The following is a 23,325-nucleotide window of genomic DNA, read 5'->3' as shown; positions in this document are numbered from 1 at the left end:
TCACAGAAGAAAACTTAGGGTCATCTCCATTTGGCTCTTTAAGATTAACAAGAATAATTATAAAGTTGTTTATCTCAGCCTATAGTCCAATAAAGCTGCCTCCATCATCTAATTTAGTGCTAACATTTAAGGTTTTATGTACAGGGGTCGCCTGGCCTCTAGTCCTGGAGTGGAAGATGCTATTGAATGAGGAAACTACCCAGTTTGTGTTCAATTTACTGGCTCTGTGACTTAATCACATATGTCTTCTGGATCATACGAATGTCATATTTCTGTTACCATAGAATATATATATATATATCTATTCTTTTTAATAGGGTTATTAAGACCCTTCACATTCAGAGAGGCACACTTAATTTGCTTGAGTCATCATTATTCACATACCACTTTAACGTTCTGTTAGGCCTGTTCAATTGATGTTTAAGTGAGAGCAATATATCTGGGAGAAAGGTGGTGTGTGTATGTTGAAGCAGCAACCAGCGGTGCTGTAACTCACACTTTGTTACCTTTGTTTCTCCCTGTGTGGCGCACAGGCTAGACCCAGTTACAGTTTCTGGAACATTGGCTGCACAGCAGTAGAAAGGCCCTCAACCTAAAGATATCCAAGTGAGGCTATTAGGCCCAGTGGCATTGAATTCATTCTTTATAACAGGAAATCTGCGTCTGTTATTACCTTTTATTGAGCAGAAGGTTTTAAACTATTCCACAGCTCTTGCAAAGGCTTTTTTTTAAAAAGCCCCGAACAGACTTAACTAGATGTGAAATGATGTTGAGCTTGTCTTGGGAAGAATCACATGCATACATTATCCATTTCTAAATGAAATGAGTAGTGTATGATGTCTTGAAAGGATAGGAACATGCCAGACCACATTACAAGTAGGGTATACTATAAGTTGTCGGGTTCTAGCACCTGAGAAGTCTGGGTGCTGGCTGAATCCCAGGCCTCATCTGCACTATACATTTAAAGCAGTATGATACAACTTTAAACAGCCGTGGCCTCCCTCAAAGAATCTAGGGAACTGTAGTTTGTTAAGGATGCTGAGAGTTGTTTGGAGAACCCAAGCCTACAATTCACAAAGTGATTTAACAATCAATTGGTCTTCTGGTGGATTGTAGCTCTTTGAGGGTAGGAGGGGGTCTCTTTTCAAAGCCCTTGGCAAACTACAGGCCTCTGAATTATTTGGGATAAAGCTATGATACTGCTTTAAATTTATAGTACAGATGGTGCCCAAGTGAAGAAAAGAGGAGGAAATTGCAGGTATTTGAATAAGTTGAATAAAATTGAATAAATGATCCACACGTTTTGGAATAATCATTTAGGGGCAATTTTAAGTGCCACTTATCACTATAATGAGAATTGATACTTTAAAAATGTCCTTGGTGAAGGATTACTATGTAATGCATTAGACCTGCATTAAACTTTTATCCAAGCACCTGAATTTCCCTCTTCTTTTTTCCAGGCTAGAGGTGGCTTCCTGGTTGTTCTGATCATTGTTCTGATCATTAGAAGTAGATCAGAGGAAGGGCCATGGTCTCAAACTGGCAGGGATCAGATTCCAAAGCAGGCAAGTTTGAAGGTAGCAAGAGGATCAGGAGGATCAGGAGGGCCAGAAGTATCTGTTCAGAACTGGCAGAGGTCAAGATCTAAAACATCATTCAGTAAAAGATAGCAGTAGATAAGTAAATGTTAAGAGATGAGTCCCTCAGATTAAGACCCATGCTCTGAGACCAACATTTGGTGGGTCAGGATTGGCCCTTGGGATCAGCTGACAATGCTCAGGCATGCTAATACTGCAGGCTAGATGGTGACCTCAAAGTACAGAACTTTGCAGCTCAAAAATAATAGCAGCTCAATTTTCCCCCCGCAATTTTCTAAAGATGTCTGCCATGGACTGCAAAGAGCTGTTGTTAATCTCTTATTGATATTTATTAGTGTTATTATTAGTGCTGTGTTTTGTCCCTGCTTTCCTGGTGTTTGCCCTTGCAGGAGTTGAGATTTGCTACAAATTTGTGTTTATAGGTACTTGTACTATTTCCACATTTTGTAATGGGCACTTACTCACCAGTGGCTTAGAGAGTGTAGGTGTGTGCATGCACACATATAGTTTAAGTTTGTAACACTTAAATCCGGAAGTAAAGTTCAGAAAGAGCCTGTCAAATGGATATCAATTTTGGCTACAGAAAGGCATGGTGGAGTAACAGTTACAAATTAGGCCCAGGAACCTTATGGAAGCAAAAGCAGTAACTAATTAAATAATAATGCCATGTTGGTTTTAGGTAGTGCACATAATTAGCTGCAGACAGCATTGCTTTTGTGAAGTGTGTTTTGTTTATGCTGATAACCCATCATGCATCTAACTACCCCAGTTTAAATTGGTTGATCTTGGAGAGCAGAGTGTTATATCAAAAAAGTACTTTCAGTTCTTCTAGAGAGGCAGATGACAGCCATCTCACAGTGACAGTTTTTTTCAGAATGAAATGCCAGGAGCCATGCAAATTCATGTAATAAACTATTTGACATCTATTTCCTGTCTCTTTTTCACATGTAATACACACACACACAAACAGAGAGAGAGGGACAAAGAAAGAAAAGGTGAGAAGAGAGAGAAAACCCAGTTCACATTAAAAATGCAATAGCTATCAATACATCCATTTTGATTTAAACATAAAAATTGATATATACCACCCAAATGTCCGAATAGGTATTCACACAAAGTTGATGCTAATAAAAATGTGTTAAAATATAGCCAGGGCGGTGAAGTCCTCAGACCATTGCGTAATAGATGGGGTGTGTGTTTGTCCTTCCATGCGAGTACAAGTCCCTTGGTGACTATAAAAGCTAATAAAACCCACTTTTGTTGTCCTGCCATTAATCCCCATACTACTGGAGTATAATTTAAAAGAGGTTGAGAAGAGGTTGGACAAAAGGTGCAGGGGAAGTATATATTGGGTTTGGCAAGAAGCCTTGGTGCAAAAGGGTCTGGAAGGATTAGGCTGTAGCTAATAGGAGAGGCTTCAGGGGATGAGAGAGAAAGGAGAGAAGGTTGATTTGGGAGGCAGGAGTTTGAGAAGGAAGCTCATTGTAAAGCCAGATAATTGTGTGTATGTTGTTGCTGTTTGCATCTGTGTGTCTTGAAAGACATTTGAGTATGCCACCAAGGGCAAAGTCAAACCGCTGTGTTTGCAGCACTGAAGTGATCTTCCCGGAAACCTGGGCAGTGTGCATTGAGGACTTGGGCTGCCCAAACATTACCTACCCCTCTCAGCCTTACTGATGTGGTCCAAAGGAAAGCAGAACAAGATGTTTGGCACCAGCTTGGCTGAAGGAGTTGCTGGAAAGAGGCTTACAAGGCGCCATCTAACCATCTTCGGGGCTCCAGATTTGTGTAGAGTTTACTCCTGAGCCTTTTCGTCTCCTGAAGGATCAGAATTTTCCTTCTCCTATGGTTCCAGTAGTAGATAGGTAGCCGTGTTGGTCTGCCATAGTCAAAATAAAAAAATTCCTTCCAATAGCACCTTAAAGACCAACTAAGTTAGTTCTTGGTATGAGCTTTCGTGTGCATGCACACTTCTTCAGATACCATTTCATGCGGCTCAATGTGGTGCCTTCCATGGTTCCAGTAGTAGATAGGTAGCCGTGTTGGTCTGCCATAGTCAAAATAAAAAAAATTCCTTCCAATAGCACCTTAAAGACCAACTAAGTTAGTTCTTGGTATGAGCTTTCGTGTGCATGCACACTTCTTCAGATTCCTTCTCCTAGTTGGGCTACCTTCCCAGTTTGATGAGCCAGCCACTCAAAGCCATTCCTGGGGTTTGGCCACTGTTGCATGCTGGCAGCTCATAGGAATTACACATGAGAGCTGTGTTGGGTGAGGACCAAAGGCTGAAAAACTACTCCAGGAGCACTGAGGGCATTGTTTATCAATGAACCTGAAAGAGATGTGGAAATATGCTTTATCTTTAATTACAGAAAGGAATCTGGTTTTAGGTCATGAGACAGTAAAACCATCCACTTACTCCCTTTGCAACAGGGTGAATTGTGTTTGATTGGAACCTGGATGACTATTAATATCCTGTGATTCAGATGTACTAAGGATAGATTTTCCCAGGTATGCAGCCATGTCTTTGACACTGCTGTTGCCCTATTACCAAGAGCCTCACTGACATCAATGCCACTTAGCATTGAATCTGCCTCTCATGGCATCTACAGTGGTACCTCGCAAGACGAATGCCTCGCAAGACAAAAAATTCACTAGACGAAAGGGTTTTTTGTTTTTTGAGCTGCTTCGCAAGACGATTTTCCCTATGGGCTTGCTTCGCAAGATGGAAACGTCTTGCAAGTTTGTTTCCTTTTTCTTAACACTGTTAATACAGTTGCGACTTGACTTCGAGGAGCAACTCATAGAACGTGGTGTGGTAGCCTTTTTTGAGGTTTTTAAAGACTTTGGTGATTTTTGAAGCTTTTCCAAAACTTCCCCGACACCGTGCTTCGCAAGACGAAAAAAATCGCAAGACGACAAAACTCGTGGAATGAATTAATTTCATCTTGCGAAGCACCACTGTATAAGCATGTGGATGCTGGGCCCAGTAGGCTCAGATCAATCCCCGCCCCACAACACAATTAGTTTAGGGTTGCCATATGTTGAAGAGCAAAAAAGAAGACACATTTGCCGACTTCTACTTTTAACTATGGATCGCTACAACGACTCTACCCATGAAAAAGAGGATGTGTCCTGGGAAAACATATGGCAACCCTACCTTGAGTGTTCTCCCTTTTCCCCATTTAATTAATTAATCAATCAGACTGACTTCTCTCCCTCCCACCTGCTCTGTCTTGGAGCCTGACTTTCCGGCCCCCACCCTATTCTCCTTGGATGGCTGACTCAGGAGAATGAGTTAGGTCCAGAGGTAGAATCTGTTGCATGTTGGCACCATGTCCAGGTCTTGCATTGTCTCTTGAAGGAGCTACCACAACTAAGAAAAACCAGTAGCCTGCATCACCACCCAGGCAAAACATCATTCTTGCTGTACTGAGCAGGCTATAAGACAGGACTTACTTCTTAGTAGCCTGACCCAGAAATATTTTTTTTCCTTTAGATGTATTAGCTTTTGTGCATTATATGTAGATCTAAAGAAGCTTCAGTAACCATCTAAAGTTCATAGAATCAGTTGGCTAGAATTTCTTTAACCAGGTGAGAGCCCTTTTGCAGTTTAATTTTGAACATGTCTGAAGTCAGTATTTGAATCTTGCTGTGCATCTTCTCTTCCCACCCAACCCCTGGAATCTCCCCACCCTTATCTGAAGTGGCAGCCTTGCTTGGGATAGGATTTTTTCCAGCTTAGCATTTCATGTAAGATGCTATTAGTCCAGCAAGTAAATACATTTCCTACGTGAAAAAGATAATTTTGCCCCAAACCAAGTATCTTAAAATAGAAGCAAGTGCTAAAACTAATGGTTCTTCTGGTTTTTTTTTATTTGCAGCAGTCATAAAAGCTAGTTTACTGCCTTTGCCACCGCATGCTGTGCTTGCAGTTTAAGTTCAGTGTCTTTCATTGCTGAAAAAACTTAATGGCATCAGTGACACCATGATCCTGTCACAAGATTTATTATCTTGGAAATGAGAGACAAAACAAAACTTAATGCAGAAGGAAACAAAATGGGTAATGAGAATATTTTATAGACCATAGTTTCATTATTCCACACCTCGTGGCTTAATCAGACAGTTTAATGTAAAAAGAAAAAAAGGTCAAATGAGAAGGACATCTGCCATATGAAATAAGGACACCAAAGAGGTCGGAATATAAAAGGGACATACATGTTAAAGAAGAAAACTGGCAGGGGTCCTTAGGATTAGATGTCTGTTTCTTCTACTTCTATATAAAAAATGAAGTGCCTCAGTCTTCAAACATGCCTTGGAGGTCGAACAGGAAACATGGCTTCCATTTTGAGTTTTCTGTATTGGGGCTTCCGCATTGAGGCTTCCACTTTCAGTTTTCGGTTTTTGAATGTTTCAGAACTCGAACAGACTTCCAGAATCGATTACGTTTGAAAACCGAGGTACCACTATACCTCATTTTATGAACACTTTCCACTAAGTAGAAAGCCACGATTCGATACAATCCCACACATTTTTTTTATCATGGAGGCTGGTATATTTTACAGTAAAAGATAATGCAAAGCAGTCTCCAGTTTGCTTAAAGTCTTTGGGGCTGCATGTGCGTGGTTATTAGGAATGACATAAATTTTCTCTGGAACTCCTTCTTGTGTGCGTCTTGGTTGAGATAGGAGCCAGTCTACTTACTTCCCTTTCTGCCATCAATAAATGCACCAATTGGGGTCATTGCCATGTTCAAGATAATCCGCGTTTATTTTTGGCCTGGCTCTCATCCCTTCCCAGGTTCATAAGAGGAAGTATTTCCCATTGAAAGTTTCTCAGGGAGACAGCAGTTTTAATTAACTTGTCCTTTGCCTTTATTCTTCTTTCCTGAAGAGTGAACTTGTCACTGGCTTCCTACCCTGAAGCTGCAATGTTGTCACAAATGATATTACAAATCTCACACCTCCAGTACAGGACATTATTTATGATTAAGGGTGTCCATTCTAGCATGGAGTTGAACAAGCAACTCCCTCGAAAGACATCTTGGATCTCAGCGAAGCCAATTCTACCTCCAAGTCGGGCTAACCTTACTGTTAAAGAGAGATAGGCAGCCTGCCTCAGTCAGCATATTTGAAGGTACTTATAAGGGTCAGCAAATAGCCAACAACAATTATTAGGTTTTTAGCAGTGCTCATACAATACATTTTGAGCACCATGCCTTTTCCCCAAGCTAAGGTCTCATTGTGCCATGGAGACATTAATTCCTTCATTCATTTATTTCCCCTGAATTCTGTCAACTAAACATGCCTGCTTCATCTTTCTACATGGCAGCACTTTTTTGAGGTGGTTCACACCAATATGCTGTGCCACCAGCTCTCTCGCCCCTGCGCCACACATTTGTCTGCCACTGCTGCTTCTTCCCACGGCGGAGTTACTTTGGCACGATCCTTTTACAATTGTCAGGCAAGTTCCTGGAAGGCGCTTTGGTGACTGGGATGGTGGAGGGGCTGGGGGGGCACGGGACACAGGTGGCGCTGTGGGTTAAACCACAGAGCCTAGGACTTGCCGATCAGAAGGTCGGCGGTTCGAATCCCCGCGACGGGGTGAGCTCCCATTGCTCAGTCCCTGCTCCTGCCAACCTAGCAGTTTGAAAGCACAAAGTGCAAGTAGATAAATAGGTACTGCTCCGGCGGGAAGGTAAACGACGTTTCCATGCGCTGCTATGATTCGTCAGAAGCGGCTTAGTCATGCTGGCCACATGACCCGGAAGCTGTACGCCGGCTCCTTTGGCCAATAAAGCGAGATGAGCCCCGCAACCCCAGAGTCGGCCACGAATGGACCTAATGGTCAGGGGTCCCTTTACCTTTACATGGTAAGGCATTATTTGTACAATGGTGATCAGAGTATCTTTTGAAGTTTCTATTCCAGGCAGCCCAATGTCCCGAGCTCCTTCTGCCTCTGAGATGCAGACCCTAGGAATCTACTGGACATCTCTCTCCAGTTCCCTGATTTGAGATTTGCTGGAAAGTTGAGATAACACAATGTGGCTTATGGAGGCAAATTTAGGACAGCTGGAAAGGATGGGGTAATGAATTCGTGGAGTATTGGGCTATTCCCTGCTTTCCTTGTTCTTTTTGAAATTTCAATGATGCTCAGACTACAGTTCAGATCTGAACCTATGAATGCCCCTTCAGCACCAATGTAGGCATCTCGGGAGGTGAGATTTACATGAACATGACAGCCAGGGTGGTATAGTGGCTAGGGTGTCTGGCTTGGACTGGGGAGATTCCTGAAGTACAGTGGGTGAAGTTGGCCTATACAGTGGTACTTTGAGTTAAAAACTTAATTCATTCTGGAGGTCCATTCTTAACCTGAAACTGTTCTTAACCTGAAGCACCACTTTAGCTAATGGGGCCTCCTTAACCCGAGGTACTATTTCTGGGTTAGTGGAGTCTGTAACCTGAAGCATCTGTAACCCGAGGTACCACTGTATATGTCTCCCTTCCCTCTCTGCCTTACCTACCTCACAAGGTTGTACTGATGATAGAGAGTCATATGCTTCACTCTGAACTCCTTTAACAAAGGGTGGAATAAATTTTTTGTTGCTGTTGTTTTATCATCTAATATGTCTGGGGGCTGGATATGAAGTGTTTTCTTGAAATTTAGTCACTTATTTAAAACAGGCCTGAGATCCCCTAAGTAGTACAGGAGATTTAAAATCTTGTACTTAAAGAAAAATATATAGAAAAATATATAGAGGGGGGAAATCACTCTATTTACTTAATGCAAACAATATATAGCATGCACAAAGTAAAATATTGTGAATGAATGAAGCTATAGGTTTTCTCTACAAAGGGAAAAGAAAAACAAAATCACTTGGTGCCCTTAGCCATTTATTGCTTGGAGTCTTTAGTCTGCATAGGGCATTTCTGTTTTCTTTGTACATCATTATTGATGGAGTTTATGAGGCAGTTTACAAGTACCTCATGGTTGAAGGGCTAAAACTGACTTCAGTAACTTACCTCCCACAACACTTATTCTGTGTTGTGTAGGGCTTTAAATTTTTACAATCAATTTACTTAATTAATTTAGTAGCCCAGTTTAATTTCCTTGGTTATGTGTTCCATCAAAATGGCTTTTGTCTTCTTTGGGGACAATTTTTCCTAGATCAGATATTTATTTAAAAGACTTTTTGTTTCTTTTTTGGTGGTGCCCATCTGTTGGGAAGGGATGGTGAAGAGATCTCCACCCCAGTTGTTGAGAGCACAGCTCTTTCTTGAAACCCAGGAAGGAAGGATATGGCCCTGCCATGAAGCACACCCAGGGAGCAACTAAGGGCACTACTCCCCGAGTTTCAACTTTTGGGATCCAGTGGGACTGCAGTATGGGCTGATCACATAGAAGCAGAAAACAAAAGGTCCCAGCATGGGATAATAAGGGTAGAACTGTCCAGGAGGGGGGGACAAAATCTGTTTCACCATGAAGCAAAACCAGCACTGTCCATACCTGAAATAATGACTAGACAAAGAGGCAGCTGTTAAATTTCATGGGGATAATGTATTGCTAGGGACTTCTCAGCCCCAGTGGCTGTGTTAAAGTTCTCTATGCTTTGGATTACATTACCCTAACTGGGTAAACGTAACAGGAAGGCTTAACTGATTCTCAGAAATGTCACATAGTCCTTATTCAACGCTACATAATGCATAAGAATAGGTCCAAAGTTGCTTTCTCTTTGAGATACATCTGTCTTACGTTCTCCCCACCCCAACAGCTTTTTCAAGGAGCTGAATCAAGGCTTTAATCCTGAGGACCAGCCCTCCTCCATCACCTCCTCCTGTGGCACTTTATAACATGGTTCTCTGGTCTGTGCTTCCTGTCTGTTCCACATGCACACTTGATGGAGAGAGGTTTTTCGTATATCACTAGCTTTAAACATTCAAGGCTTGGCTTACTTGTGGATCTAGCTCAGTATTTCGAGTGTTACCTCATGAGCTGGCTGCTGCAATAAATCATTTAGAAGAACACCTCTTTCAGCTGTTACCAGGGAAGACTGTATTACAAATGTTACTAAGTGTCATTGTGAAGAGCAAGGAGGTCTCTGGGGTATCGACTTTTTATATGCATAAAGCTTTATACTTATATTGGACAACCAGGACTGCATAAATAAGCAGCATTGTCTGGAAATTCAATCATTTTCTGGGGCAGAAATGACAAGCATAACTTCAACTTGCAGTGTCACCACCATCATCATTCTGTTTCAAATGTCATCATTTATGTTTTCTGTCAAAAAAGAAAGAAAGAAAGAAAGAAAAAAGAACTGCTCCACTACTGGTTTTAGTACAAGGACAATGCAAGACTAAGGAAAATGTTTATTTTAAACTTTTAGTTTTGATAATTTTTAATAGCTATGTTAGATTGCATACATTTATTTATTTTTTTGCACTCATGTTCCCCCTTGAAAGTTGCCCCCACCCCGCAAGATACTGCTTGCCCGGAAAATTCAGTACTTGTTTTGGAACATGGGTTTCCGAATAGCCATCGGTAATGCAATACAAGATGTATGTAAGCTGCGCTGAAAGAGATATTTTCTTATTCAACTGAACTGAAACACACTTGAAGGCAAACACTTACTTTTAAGCAATTGTCTAGCTTTCATATGCTCTGGGGATTTGTGTATGCTTCACAATTGAATATTGAACTTTATTGTCGTGTTGGATATCAAATGTTGTTTCCTGCAGCCAATTTTATTCTGTTTCTCCTTCTGGATAACTTTCAAACTACTGTACCAACAAGACATTTAACACATAGTGATATTTCCCTCATGACATACGTAAAGTTGCTTAGGCCTCACTACTTCACTCATGGGGTTATCAAAATTAGCAGCAGCAAAAATTTCATGCTCCTGCAATATCCTGATCTGTAGAAAAGCAGCTAATATTATGCCTTTCAAATGCATGACATAGCAGATAGCACCTCATCAGACAGTAAACAATGTAGCAGGATTGGATTCTTCTTTGGCATAATATAACACAACACAACATAATCCTCAGATTACAGGAACGGTTATTTCCATGAAATGAGAGAGAGAGAGAGAGAGGGAGAGAGAGAGAGAGAGAGAGAGAGAGAGAGAGAATTTACAGCATTCTTTTGGACTTACAAAGCTGTTTAGGTGACTTCCAAAAGAAAATAAGCAAAACCCAAATAAAAATGCAATATTTAAAAATTAAAACAGCATTCAAAAGGATCTTAGATGCAAGTTCCAGGACAGGAGAAAACTCTGGTGCTTAAAAGACAAAAAATTAACACGAATGAGCGAGTGAGTAAATTTCAAAGGATAAGGAGTGGTCGGGGGGCAGCACGGGTAGGAAATAGCGGCAAGAAATTACTTGATATTCTGACCTAAAATTACCAAATTATGTCGAAAATCAGAGATTTCTGCTTCTCGTCAGAATGGCCTGCTCCACATTCGGGAGGCTCACTTCACACTTTGAGCGCTCTGCAGGGTTGCAGGCTAAATTCTTCTAGTTGGGATCTGGATTCAGGCCATTGTTAATTCATTGCAATTCCTTGGAGGGAAGCTGTGGAACATGTAACAATTCCCCTGCTCCTTTGCCCTCTCCCAAAACATCAGGTTATTCAGGGAGCACTCCAGCTATATCAGCATGACCCGGTTTCCAGGTAACCAAAAGGGAAAAAAGAGCCCTTGTCAGCTGTAACAATACACAGTGAGTAACTCCAGGATGGTAAAAGGAAGAGAGGCTCGTTAGACAAGATAGCACCTGTTTCCCTGTGAACAGCAAGTGTTGAAATAATGATGGGATGAGGCAGGGGAATACAAGTTCAAAAGTGTGTGTGTGTGCTTTTTTGTGTGTTTTTTTAACTTTCAAAGTGAATTGCAGCACAGGAAGCCATCCCAAGTTTCCCCTTTAGAGATCACTGGTTCTGCCTGTTATTTATTTGGTGGCACATTTCTGTGATTTTGTTCCTGTCCCTAATCACTTGTGGCATTTTCAGCAATGGCTAGTTGCAAACATTGATGGTCGCTCTTCTAAAAAGTGAACAGATTTCCTATAAAGAGAATTTATCTAACTGTATGTGAAGCTGCATTCAAGGGCCAGCAGTGGACAGATAAACCTGGCTCTCACCCAGGGTCCAAACAAACTCACAGCTCTCCCACAAAAATCTCACAGAGAGGAGGTTCCTATGAACTACTGACAGCACCCTAGATTTTCACTCTAGGTTTGTTTTCTATGGACAGGCCCAAGCTAGAGCTTCCTTAGGCTGTCACTCTCCATATCCAGTTCCAGTTCCAGGTTGGTCATATAGGTAAAAAGAAAAGAAAAGGTACATTATACTAATGTCCATATTGTGACAGAATCGGCATAGGGAACTGTCATCCAAAGTAGGGAACGTACAGTTGGGAGCAGGGGCAACCCACTCATGAGGCAAGGTGAGGCAACTGCCTCAGGTGGCAGGAAGCACAGTTGCAGCAGATCCCAGTGTAGATCTTTATTTCCTGCTTGTTCCTGAGGTAGCTCTTCCCTCACCCCTTCTTCACTTGTGGTGGTGGGGGCCACCATTTTGGGGTTCATCTCAGCAGCCAAAATGTCTCACGCCAGCCTTGATTGGGAGGGGGAAAGCTGGTTCCATGAATTTGCATGTGGTTAAAATCGTTTGACTGTAGCACATTTAAGATACTTGGTATATTTTATGAGGGGTATCACATTCTGAAAGCAGCACAATATTGTGAATATTTTATCCTGGAGCTATATGTGTGCTTTTTCAATTTGGGTTCTTAAGGCAGCTTCAACCTGCCTAGCAAGAACTATGGATGTTTTTCAGAGGGCTTTATATTTGATTTGACATTCATCCATGGTTGTACCTGACAGAATATCACATTTTTCAAAGACAGATCTAACATTTTGCATTTGAAGACTGGCATTCTGCATCTTACAAAATGTGCTACCCTTAGCGTTCCATGTCTGGGGAACACTAGCACTCTATAACATGATCAGATCTGCCTTCTTACCATTTCATGTAAAATATGCAAACTAATTCTCCATCCATCTCAGTCTGAATGCTCTGTAAATTCATGCTTCAGTAATCAGATCCATTTTAGACATAGTCCAAATATCATTACCTGCAAACAACATGTGCTCCCATTTCTAGAACCTGCTGTAGCTGAAAGATTTATGATTAGTGATTTTAGCTGTAGCATCGGTAGATGAGTAGGGAGGGAATATTTATCTGGGTTTCATATAGATTTCTTTCCCAAGCACAGTTGATGGGGAAAGGGCTTTGTCTTCTGTATGCATCATATAATTTTCAGCAACAAAACAGATTTTAAAAATTAGATCTTTATTCACCAGCACAGAATTTGAAAAGCTGCTAGAGTGTTTTGGTCAACATTTTCCATACCTTATTTTAGGGAAGACACCATAGCAATGTTGGTGTAGTGCGGAGCCAATGCTGTCAGCCCCTGCCCTTCACTTTGCTTAAGGAATTACCACTCAGCTTCTTCTTCTGCACCATCCCAGTGATCAGAATGCTCATGCTATTCACTTGTGGATTTGGACTCACAGTTCAGGTTTCTCTATGTGGCACTCCTTTCTAGCCATCAGGAATGGGGTGTATCCCTCTAGTCTCACCAGCTTGCCCTCTCCCAACCCTCCAAATGCATAATGTGTTAAACATTTGATGTTAGCCGCTCTGAGCCCAGTTTTGGCCGGGGAGGGTGGGGTATAAATAAAAATTATCATCACTGATACGATACGATACAATATCTTTATTGTCATTGTCCCATACAGAACAATGAAATTGAAAAATATATGGTACATAAGACATTCAAAACCCAACAAGCCTGCTATCCCAGCTATCCCAACCTGGTTAGCCCCCTAAAAACTCTGATACCCCATTTTTAAATATAATATACTCCCATACAGAATATCATATCATCACCATCACCATCACCATCATCATCTGGGGCCTTAGATATGGATGGGGGAAGAAATTTAAGGTCCACCTATGTTTCCCTCCTGCTGCTTCTAGTGATTGAGTAAAGATGTAAACCAATGCTTCATCAGCCTCCCAACTCTTTCCACCATATATACTGTTGTAAGCAGCATAGTTTCACGGGAGATGCCTCCCCTCTTCTGAGACCTGGCCTAGAGCTGTGGTTCTGGTCTGAACTCCAGGGATGATGATGATGATGATGATGATACTAATACTAATACTAATTATTTATTTGTACCCCGCCCATCTAACTGGGTTGCCCCAGCCACTCTGTGCAGCTTCAAGCATATAGAAAAACATAGTAAAACATTAAACCTTAAAAAGCTTTCCTATACAGGGCTGCGTTCAGATGTTTCCTAAATGTTATAGAATTACTCATCTCCTTAACATCTGATGGGAGGGCATTCCACAGGGTGGGTGCCACAACCAATATCCACTACCCTCCAATATCCACCACTTAAGGCAGCTTTCTGACATACTGAAAATACTGAAAATTTTAAATATAATACAGTCATTATAATATAATACATTCCTTACTCATTCTATAAATAATTCAAAAATGGCCATTGCCTTGTGGCAATAATGACCCAGATTATTTTCAGTACCCTTGCAAATGTTGACCTACCACAGCTATTGTAGTTTGCGACTTTCAACCTGCCTTGTCTTGATGATACTGTATTTATACAGAGTATAAATCTCTGTGCACACAATATTATTCATAAGTAGGAGAACTTCTCTCTGGATAATAGATGAAACTGAGTGTCTGTGGGGATACAACTTGCCATAGTCTGAAGTCTGCTTTTGCAGGTTGTTAGCACAGAGATTACTGGAAGCATGTCGATTAAAAACCAAGAAAATAAAACCAACTCATAGCAGAATGAAAGATCATATCCCGCAAACCTTGCTGGGCAGGTGTTTAACATTTTCTCTCATAGGAGAAATCATCAGTACTTATCAGTACCTCTGAATGGACATAGTATGTGCCATTTGAAAACTTCTTATCAGTAAACCAGTTTGTAGAATAAACATATGAAAACCCTGACTTTGTGAAGGTTTTGTATTTGAATTGCACCACTGGGGCAAAGGTGGTGTGCGCAGGATAAGAGCCAGTGCAGATATTTTGGCAGAAATGGTCGGTGAGCGTTCCAAGAAATGAACAGTGTGCAGTGTCAGACAGGATTAGCAGTCAAGTATGAATAGTAGGAGCCAAGAGCAGATTGGTAGATGGCAGTGCTGAATCCCGGAAACCCACATTTTGGACAAAGGCTAGAGAAGAAAATGAATACATAGGAGCTGAAATGGGAATCGAGACTGGAATTAAGCAAGAAGTCATGACAGTATGAAGTGGAGCTCTTCAGGCAGGTTTGGAAGTAAGTTATTGCCCCCGAGGGAGTTTCCTCAGACCCTTCAGAGTCACATTGGGGGTAAGGTTGCTTGGCTCCATGGTTGTGGTGGATGTTAACAACAACAACAACAACAACAACAACACATTGGATCCTATAGTCTGCAATAATTGCTGACCGAGAGCTAATGCACTTTGTCTTGAGAAGGTGATTCAGAATGTTGTAGCAGAGCAGTTGTAGGCATTGTTGAATGAAATTGATTATCTAGACCAGTGGTTTTGAACCAGTGTGCTGTGGTGCCCTGGGGTGCCTTGAATGATGCCATGGGCAACACTGGCCTCTGTCCCTCTTGCCTTCCCTCTCTCCACTGATTCTCTCTCATGTCTCTTCCTCTCAAAGGTTTGCACAGCTGTTTGGTGCAGCAGCCCTGGCTACAAGCTCCCCAGTGAATGGTACCTCTGGGCTGGTCAAGGGATGTTGGTTACCAGGAACTGAGGTAGCCTCAGACTAAAGCAAGTGGGTAAAGGAGCCCAGCCAGCCAGTCCATCAGCTCTTGCTGTTGGGAATGGAGAGACAAGTCCCAGGCCCCGGTGGGGCAGTGTGAGGAGGCACCTTTCTTTGGGGCAGGGAGGTAGCTCAGAGACCAGGGGCGGTGGCATTGGCTACCCAGAGAACCCCCAAGGAGAGGGGAGAGGAGAGGAGGCTGAGGGAACCCACCACAAAGGAAGGTGTTTGAAAAAGAGTAAGAGGCTGCCAGCTCTTCAAGCAAAGGGTGAGATAACTGGGCCCCTGAGTCCCCCAGGGATGCTGCAGAAAGAATGTAGTTGGTCAAAGGAGCCATGGACTCAAAAAGGTTGAAAACCTCTAATCTAGACCCATTTCAGTCTAGGTTCAGACCTGCTTCAGGATTACCCAGTTCACATCATTGTTTCTCCCTACAACACATGAATCAGTTGCTTAAGATTACACACATCAAAATAAAATTGCAGGTGTGGAGCTCCCAACCCCTCGTTTGGTATCCATAGTGTCCTTCTTAACCCTGGCCTTCTGATTTTGTTCTAACAATACAGGGAGACTTTGGAACAGGTATAGGAACTTCTGGAGGGATAGCCATCTTTACTGCTGCATCCTTCCCGAGCCATGTGAGCTGCAACTTGTCCCAGGATCACAACTCCCACTTGACCTCTTGAACCAATGGACCATAATTGCGTGGGGTTTTTTAAGCTGCAGAGCTTCCTTAGACAAAATTACACATATGTGTTTCTACTAGGCTGCAGAGAAGTAGCCGCGTGTCATTTCCTAATCATCATTGTGCCTCCGAGGGTGTTGCTATGCACAGCAGTGCCAACTTCTGTTAATTTACTCCTAAACCAGAGATATCATTCAATTCCTGAAGGAGCTGCTTCAGCTCAGGGATTGCATCAGCCGTGTTGTTTATAAAGAGGAACACATTATCTGTAAACAACATTGCTTTTACTTTCCAAATTGCTCTCAATTTACCCAGAATATATATTTGAAATCAATGTAAATATAGGTTGCATCCAACTGAAGTCATACTCAGAGTAGACCCATTGAAATTAATGGACCCAAATTAGTCATGCCCATTAATTTCAATGGGTCTAGTTCGAGTAGAACTTAGATGGATACTACCTAATGTATCTGAGTGTAAGATTGCATCAACTGTTGTCTTAAAACAGGCTTCCTTAACCTCGGCCCTCCAGATGGTTTTGGCCTACAACTCCCATGATCCTTTGCTAGCAGGACCAGTGGTCAGGGATGATGGGAACTGTAGTCTCAAAACATCTGGAGGGCCAAGGTTGAGGAAGCCTGCCTTAAAACATGCTTGAAAAGAAGACACATTTGTAGCAAGTTTTATGCAATATGCCGTCAAAGTTTTAAGTTAAGAGAGGGGGTCCCTTGCTTTTACACCTTACTTGGAAGCCTGGGCTTCCCAGAGGCATTTTGCCTAAACAGAATGCACACACACACACACACAGCTTTATTGTGGCCCACAGACCCCAAATACACAGTACAATAATAGTATCTATTGACTATCGCCTGGTAACTAGAAAGGCTTTTATGTCAACTAAATGGGATGCTGAACTAAACAGGCCGCCATTAGGATCCAACACAGCCTCCTTAGATTATTAACGAAAAAGGAAGAAGTATGCTTTGTTTGTTTTAAACATTTTTTTAAAAAATGCAAACGAGGACATTTTGTTTAGAATGTGATTGAAAGAAATGTACTTTGAAGTTATATTTCAAATCACACCCTAAACGAAACTGGTGGATACAGAATTGTGTAACTCAGATTGTATAAGGTTAAAGAGGCCTATGAGGCTCATTATTTCAGTGTATTGCAGTGATTGTATTTGATAGCCAAAACACTGTCCGCGAGACAATATTCAGTTGGGATATTTGCTGACAGCATTAAAAAGTTGCTAAATCGTCTTAGAGCAAGGAATGTGTTAGTTTTGTAGATTTAACATCTTTGACACTTAATAGGATTTGGATTTTCATTTTACCGGCTGCTTTTATTACGTGACACTTTAATTGAATGCCTGAGAGTGAAAAATGAAATTAACAAAGACAGTACTAAATTATTGATGTTTTCCTTTCTTCTTTTCCGACAAAGAGCTCTATGGGTTTCCCTTTCTTGCAGTACGTCCTTCCCTGCATTGATTGATGTGAAAAATAAACATACAATCTGTCTGAGTGTGTACTAGGGAGAAGTTCAAAATAAATTGTCAAAAATCCAGAATACAGTGGTTACAGAGATGAAGTTTGCCAAGATGCCTAATGCTGCAGAAGTCAATTACATTAAAACTGCAGTGATTCAAAAACAGCTTGCAGTAAATCATTGTCCTGAAGTGGGGCAAGGCTTCAAGCAAATATGTTCTTTGTCATTTGATACCATGAATTGCAAATTATGGCAAGCAGTTGTTGAGGAATGGGGGCAATAATTATACGTCTTACTTCTTTTATTTATATATTAAAAAACCATGTGGGTTTCTGAAGATCATAGTCTAACCTATGGTGGGAATGCCCCATGGCAGACATAGCTAAAAAGGAGCCAGTTTGGTAGGATGTTTTTAAACAGAGGGTTCCATGAGGTGATTGTTTTAATATTTGTTTGATCATAAGGTATATCTCCCATCTGAACAGCTACCTATGTTTGCTTGATTTTGAGACTATGTGTGTGCTCAAAACTGATCTTATCAATTCACTACTTTTTTCTTTATTATAAAAAAATACAGTAATTCTTCAAGGCCCATTAAGGCCTTGGTTTTGACCAGTGGGGCCACAGAGCAGCCATCCTCAGAAATAGATAAGTATTTCAACAAAACACAGCTAAGGTTGGTGTTTGTACTTCAGGGGTAGGGATTTCAGAAGGCTGGAAGTGCCAACAGAGAAGTCTTCCCACATGGTTGCTGCAAGATCTATATGCACAGGGGATTTGGGATGGGACTTACATGATCAGAGCAGGCTTGAATAGGATTTCAATGTAAGAGGCAGAACTGTGAAGTAGGAAGTCCCCATTTAAAGATAATGTAATATTATTATGTATATGAAGCACTTGAGCACTCTAATGTGCTCATTGAAGTATGAATATCTCCAGGAGGACAACAGGAAGGAAAATGTGAACATACCAAATGGGATATTTGTGCACCTGTGATTTCTCTTTTAAGTAGAAACTGTTAATTTATTTGTCTGAATTCAAGCCCATCGTTTCAACAACAAAAGTATAATTGGGAAGATATTTTACTTCTCTACTGAAAGCTCTCTGTGGCAATCAAACTTTCCTTATTAATTTAACACTTGCATGGGCTTTCCTTTAACATGCTGTAGTGTATGTCTTACTGTCAACTTCTTCCCCACAGAATATCCCCAATGATGGCTCCTTAGTGCATTGGGGGCTATAATGTTCCAAGAGATGTGCAAGAATCCTTTGCCATCCATTATTCTCTGGCTCTCTTACTGCAGTTGTTAGCTCTAATCAGAAGTAATAGTCCTTCTGGGGAAAAGTTTGCACAGGCATCATTTTTTCCTTACATAAGAGTTTAGTCTCCCATAGCATCGCTATAGTTCAATTGGAAGAGGCAAGCATTTCAAAACTTACCAGGTGGAATTTGCTGAACAATTGAATTATTAATAAACTTTAATTTAACATTATATTAATGGCCTTAGATTATAGCAAAGTTATAATGAAAATTCTACTGTTATTTAGATCTTAAATTTAGATCTTAAATTGTATCACACTGTTTTTGTGTGTGTGTTATTTTGCTACTGCTAAATATTTATTTAGGCTGAAATCCTGTATACCAGGTGTTCTCAATGTTTCTGCCTCTAGGGATCACTTGAGATAGTCACAAAGTGGTGGCAGATGGAGGCAGAGTTTGGCACAATCAGCTCTCAGTTATTTTGTTGATACTGTTAATGACATCTCTTTCCACTAATATCTGACCCATCTTTGGAAATTGCTAAATTCTTTGCTGCAACATTTTCCTTGGGACAAGGAGTTCCTTAGCTCAGCTTTCCTCAAGTGAAGTAAATTTGTTTTGAAGGTTTTGGGACCCTGCCTTCTCATTTCTGGAACACCTCCTCTGTTTCTTGCCCTTCAATGAAGCTGATATCCCCAGTACCAGGTGTTCCCCTGTTGTCTGTAACATTGTCTCCCTCCCGCTCAGGATTTAGTTTAAAGTCTCTTAGCAAACACATTCTTGTCAACTGTTGTGAGGTGCAACCTATCTCTTGCCAGAAATTCTTCCTCAATGAAGCAGAGACCATGGTCCAAGAAGTCAAACCTTTCCTGATGACACCATCTGCACAGTCAGTAGTTTCCAGTATTTCCATCTCTCTTCCTAGGGCAAGGAGTGATTAAAAGACCATCTGTGCCCCAAGGCCTTTTGCCTCACTGCCCAGGGTCTCACAGCCCCTTTGCTATATGGGGAAGGCTGGGGCTGGCAGTATCTTGTGTACCCACATGGATCAGAAGGATGGGGTTTTTTCAGTGAGCTTTATAAAACTTGGCAACTTCTCTGTTACACCCTGAATCTTTGCACCTGGAAGACAGCACAGCTCCCGGGACATCCTGTTACTTCCATACACTGCTGACTCTGTCCTCCTCAGTAGAGAGTCACCTACCACCACCACTCATGTCCTCCTCCTCTGACAAGTGGCAGGAATCATTCTGTACACTGTCCTTTCCACAGCTATCTTCCATAGGTCATAGGTCGTCTAGTCGAACCTTCTAGAGATCTGCAGTGCTCAGGTGATTGAGTCAATTGTTGAAGTGCACTTATCATCAGTAAGTTTCTCCTAAGGTTCAACCAAAATCTGTGCTCCTGTAACTTCAGCCCAGTACATTCCCTTGGGGATTTGAATGTCCTTCCTCCTCTTCCTCATCAGTCTTCTCTTTGCCAGACTAAATACCCATTTGCTTCGACCTTTGCTCAGAAGAGTTGCTTTCCATGCTCTTTACAATCTTTATCTTCCTCTGAACCCATTTCACCTTGTCGACCTACTTCCTCACCACTGCAGAATAAAGTGGTGCTATTACTTCCTTTGTCTTGGAAGCAAATATTCTACTAACGCAGACTAAAATCTCTCTAGCCTTTTTTGTAGTTGCACCACAGTGCTGGCTCATCTTCAGCTAGAGATGATCTAGGTCTGTTTCACGTGCACTTTTGCCAGGCAAGGTGTCGCCCATCCTGTGTATTATTTTATATTATTCTTTAAAGCAGAACTTTGCATTTGTCCCTTTTGAATTTCGTTTTGTTAGCTTCCATCCAGTTTCCCATTCTGTCAAGGTCATTTTGAATTCTACAGAAGGAAAGACACACAGTTTAAAGCTGGTAGCAGCTCACAGCTTGAAACTGCCATTGGCAGCTAATACCATGTTTGCCCCTTTCAGTTGAATGTATTAAATCTACACAGTCTGTGCTGTTGATAAAATGCTGACTCTTTTACTGGAAAAAATAGGAGAATTCATTCATATCTCCCCCCCCCCCCCAAATACTGTTCATACAAACTTGGAAATAAAGACCAATAATGAAAACTACAAAGCTTATCTTATTTGCCTGGGAAGTGCCAGGTACCACTTAAAGGCAGATGCAGTGTAAGTCTTTGAGTATTCAGAGCTTTGCTAAAATTGCTTAATTTCCCTTGTGAAACAAGTTTGAATGCAATCTTTTTAGCAGCTCACGTGAGAGCACAGGAAACTTAATTTGAAGGGCTTTCTCTTGTGAATGCTGAAAACAGGGCAGCCACATTTCCTATGGTACTCTGAAGAATGTAAATATTCCTCTTGATAGCTGCTTACACTTCTTGCTTTGATTTTTTGACATTTTATTAAAAGTTGTAGATGCTTGTACAACAACACATAATCATTGTGAGTTCTACGAAGATTGAATGGGGAGCCGCACAAGAGAACTGTTCAATATGCAGTGGTACCTCGGGTTACAGACGCTTCAGGTTACAGACTCCGCTAACCCTGAAATAGTACCTTGGGTTAAGAACTTTGCTTCAGGATGAGAACAGAAATTGTGCTACGGCGGAGCGGCGGCAGCGGGAGGCCCCATTAGCTAAAGTGGTAACTCAGGTTAAGAGCAGTTTCAGGTTAAGAACAGACCTCCAGAGCAAATTAAGTTCTTAATCCGAGGTACCACTGTAAATGAGTTAGCAATAGTAGAAGGCAAGGGTGGGATTGTTGAGGGTTTCAATGATGACCTGGAGGAGGGGACCCTAAACCTTTACCCATGGGTGTTTGCAGCTGAGGGGTACTAGTGTGATGAATGGCAAGCAGGGCCTGATATGGGCCAGTGGTGCCAATGGACCATATCAACATGGAGCACACTAGCCATTTAAGAACATATTCCCAAATGCAGCAACTTTTTCTCAAAGGAGAATAGCTCCATCTGCTTTTGGTTGCCCTTTTCTGAAATATTTCCAACTATTCTGAACATCCCAACACACCAAGCATAGTATTGCATGGAAACCTCATTGGCTTATCTCATACATGAAGTGATTTGTGCTCATGAAGGAAATTACCCCCTTCCTCCATGTCCGGTTCCTCCAACACACCTTTAATTTTGTTCATGAGATGGGCTTTAACACAGGTAGACACATACCATTTAACATTTGATTAAACTATACCACATTTCCTTATTCATGGTCTCACACCCACTGCTTAACCAATTTGGGTGGCATATCTTCAGTCTCTTTAAAACTATTTGCTGTACACATGGCCCATGCTGTAACTACATGATCTGCATACCGTTCGGGAGGTATCCCTTTTGTAATGTGTTCAGACCATCTGGGAATGAATTCTGGTTTGTGTTCAGGATCATCCTCTTCTAAAGCAGACTCCTCTCTTTTTACATTAGATTCACCCTCTTCTTCTAATGCAGGCATTTCATCATCTGAACCAGATTCTTCCTATTTTGTTTCTACATGTCTGTTCTGGCTTGCAACACTCCTATTGACTTTGATATAACTTCCCTCCGGCATCCATATTTGGATCAAATCCCACAAAAAACCTTTTTAGCTCTGGCACTATTTTTGGAGTGTGTTACCTTTGGTGTGTTGCCTAGGCTGAACAGTCCAAGATGCTTTACAGTAGCTTTGACCCCATGAAACAACTCCAAAGTAGTTTTCTGTGTGGCAGGCATGTGCAAGCAGTTTTGTGCTTAATTAGCAGTTGCCAGAGCTTTGCCTCAGAAAGCCCCATCAGTTAGCATGGTTTGCATCATCTCCTACAAAGTCCTTTCTTCTGCAACCCCATTTTCTGCAGGAGAGTATGGATTAGTTAACCTATGCTATATTCCTTTCTCTTCAAAAAATGTTTTAAAATCTGGAGAAAGTAATTCCCCACCTCTGCCACTTTGGAGAGGCACTTGCCAAATTTTGTATTTGTTCAAGTAACAAAGTTTTGAACTTCTCAAATGTTTCACCTTTGTGTTTTAGTAGAAATACAAATGAGAATCTGAAATAGTTATCAACTATTACAAGATAGCACTGAACTCCACCCAGACTGGGAGAAAATGGTCTCACTAGGTCTTTTCTATGTCTTTTCAACAGTCTGCTACTGTGTTTAGACACAGTAACACATGTTGATTCACGCTTTGCACAAGAGCTACAGTGCATGTACTGTGCACATATGCATAAACCTGGTATTTTTGAAATCACTTTAAAATTTGCATGCCCAAATATTCTATGACACAAGTGTATACATTCCGGGTGTGTGTATGTGTATTTGATATCCTGGTCTGCACATCTGTGACACTTTAGGAATATTCAAAGCATACGTAGAATCTTTTAAGCATCATGTAGTACACAACACTCCTTCTGCCATGAATATTTTACATTCCCAA

At 41.4% G+C, this 23,325-nt stretch overlaps 1 protein-coding gene across 8 annotated transcripts in view; it reads left to right on the top strand.

The window, feature by feature from the left end:
• Nucleotides 1–23,325, top strand: part of SDK1 (sidekick cell adhesion molecule 1) — a 596,711-nt gene that overhangs the window by 192,693 nt on the left and 380,693 nt on the right. The gene's annotated exons all lie outside the window — the stretch shown is intronic.

This window comes from Podarcis liolepis (genome assembly GCF_965112155.1).
Source record: "Podarcis liolepis genome assembly, chromosome: 14".
Taxonomy (NCBI): Eukaryota; Metazoa; Chordata; class Lepidosauria; order Squamata; family Lacertidae; genus Podarcis; species Podarcis liolepis.
The sequence above is the reverse complement of the archived record's forward strand: the minus strand, read 5'-3'. Positions and strand labels throughout refer to the sequence as shown.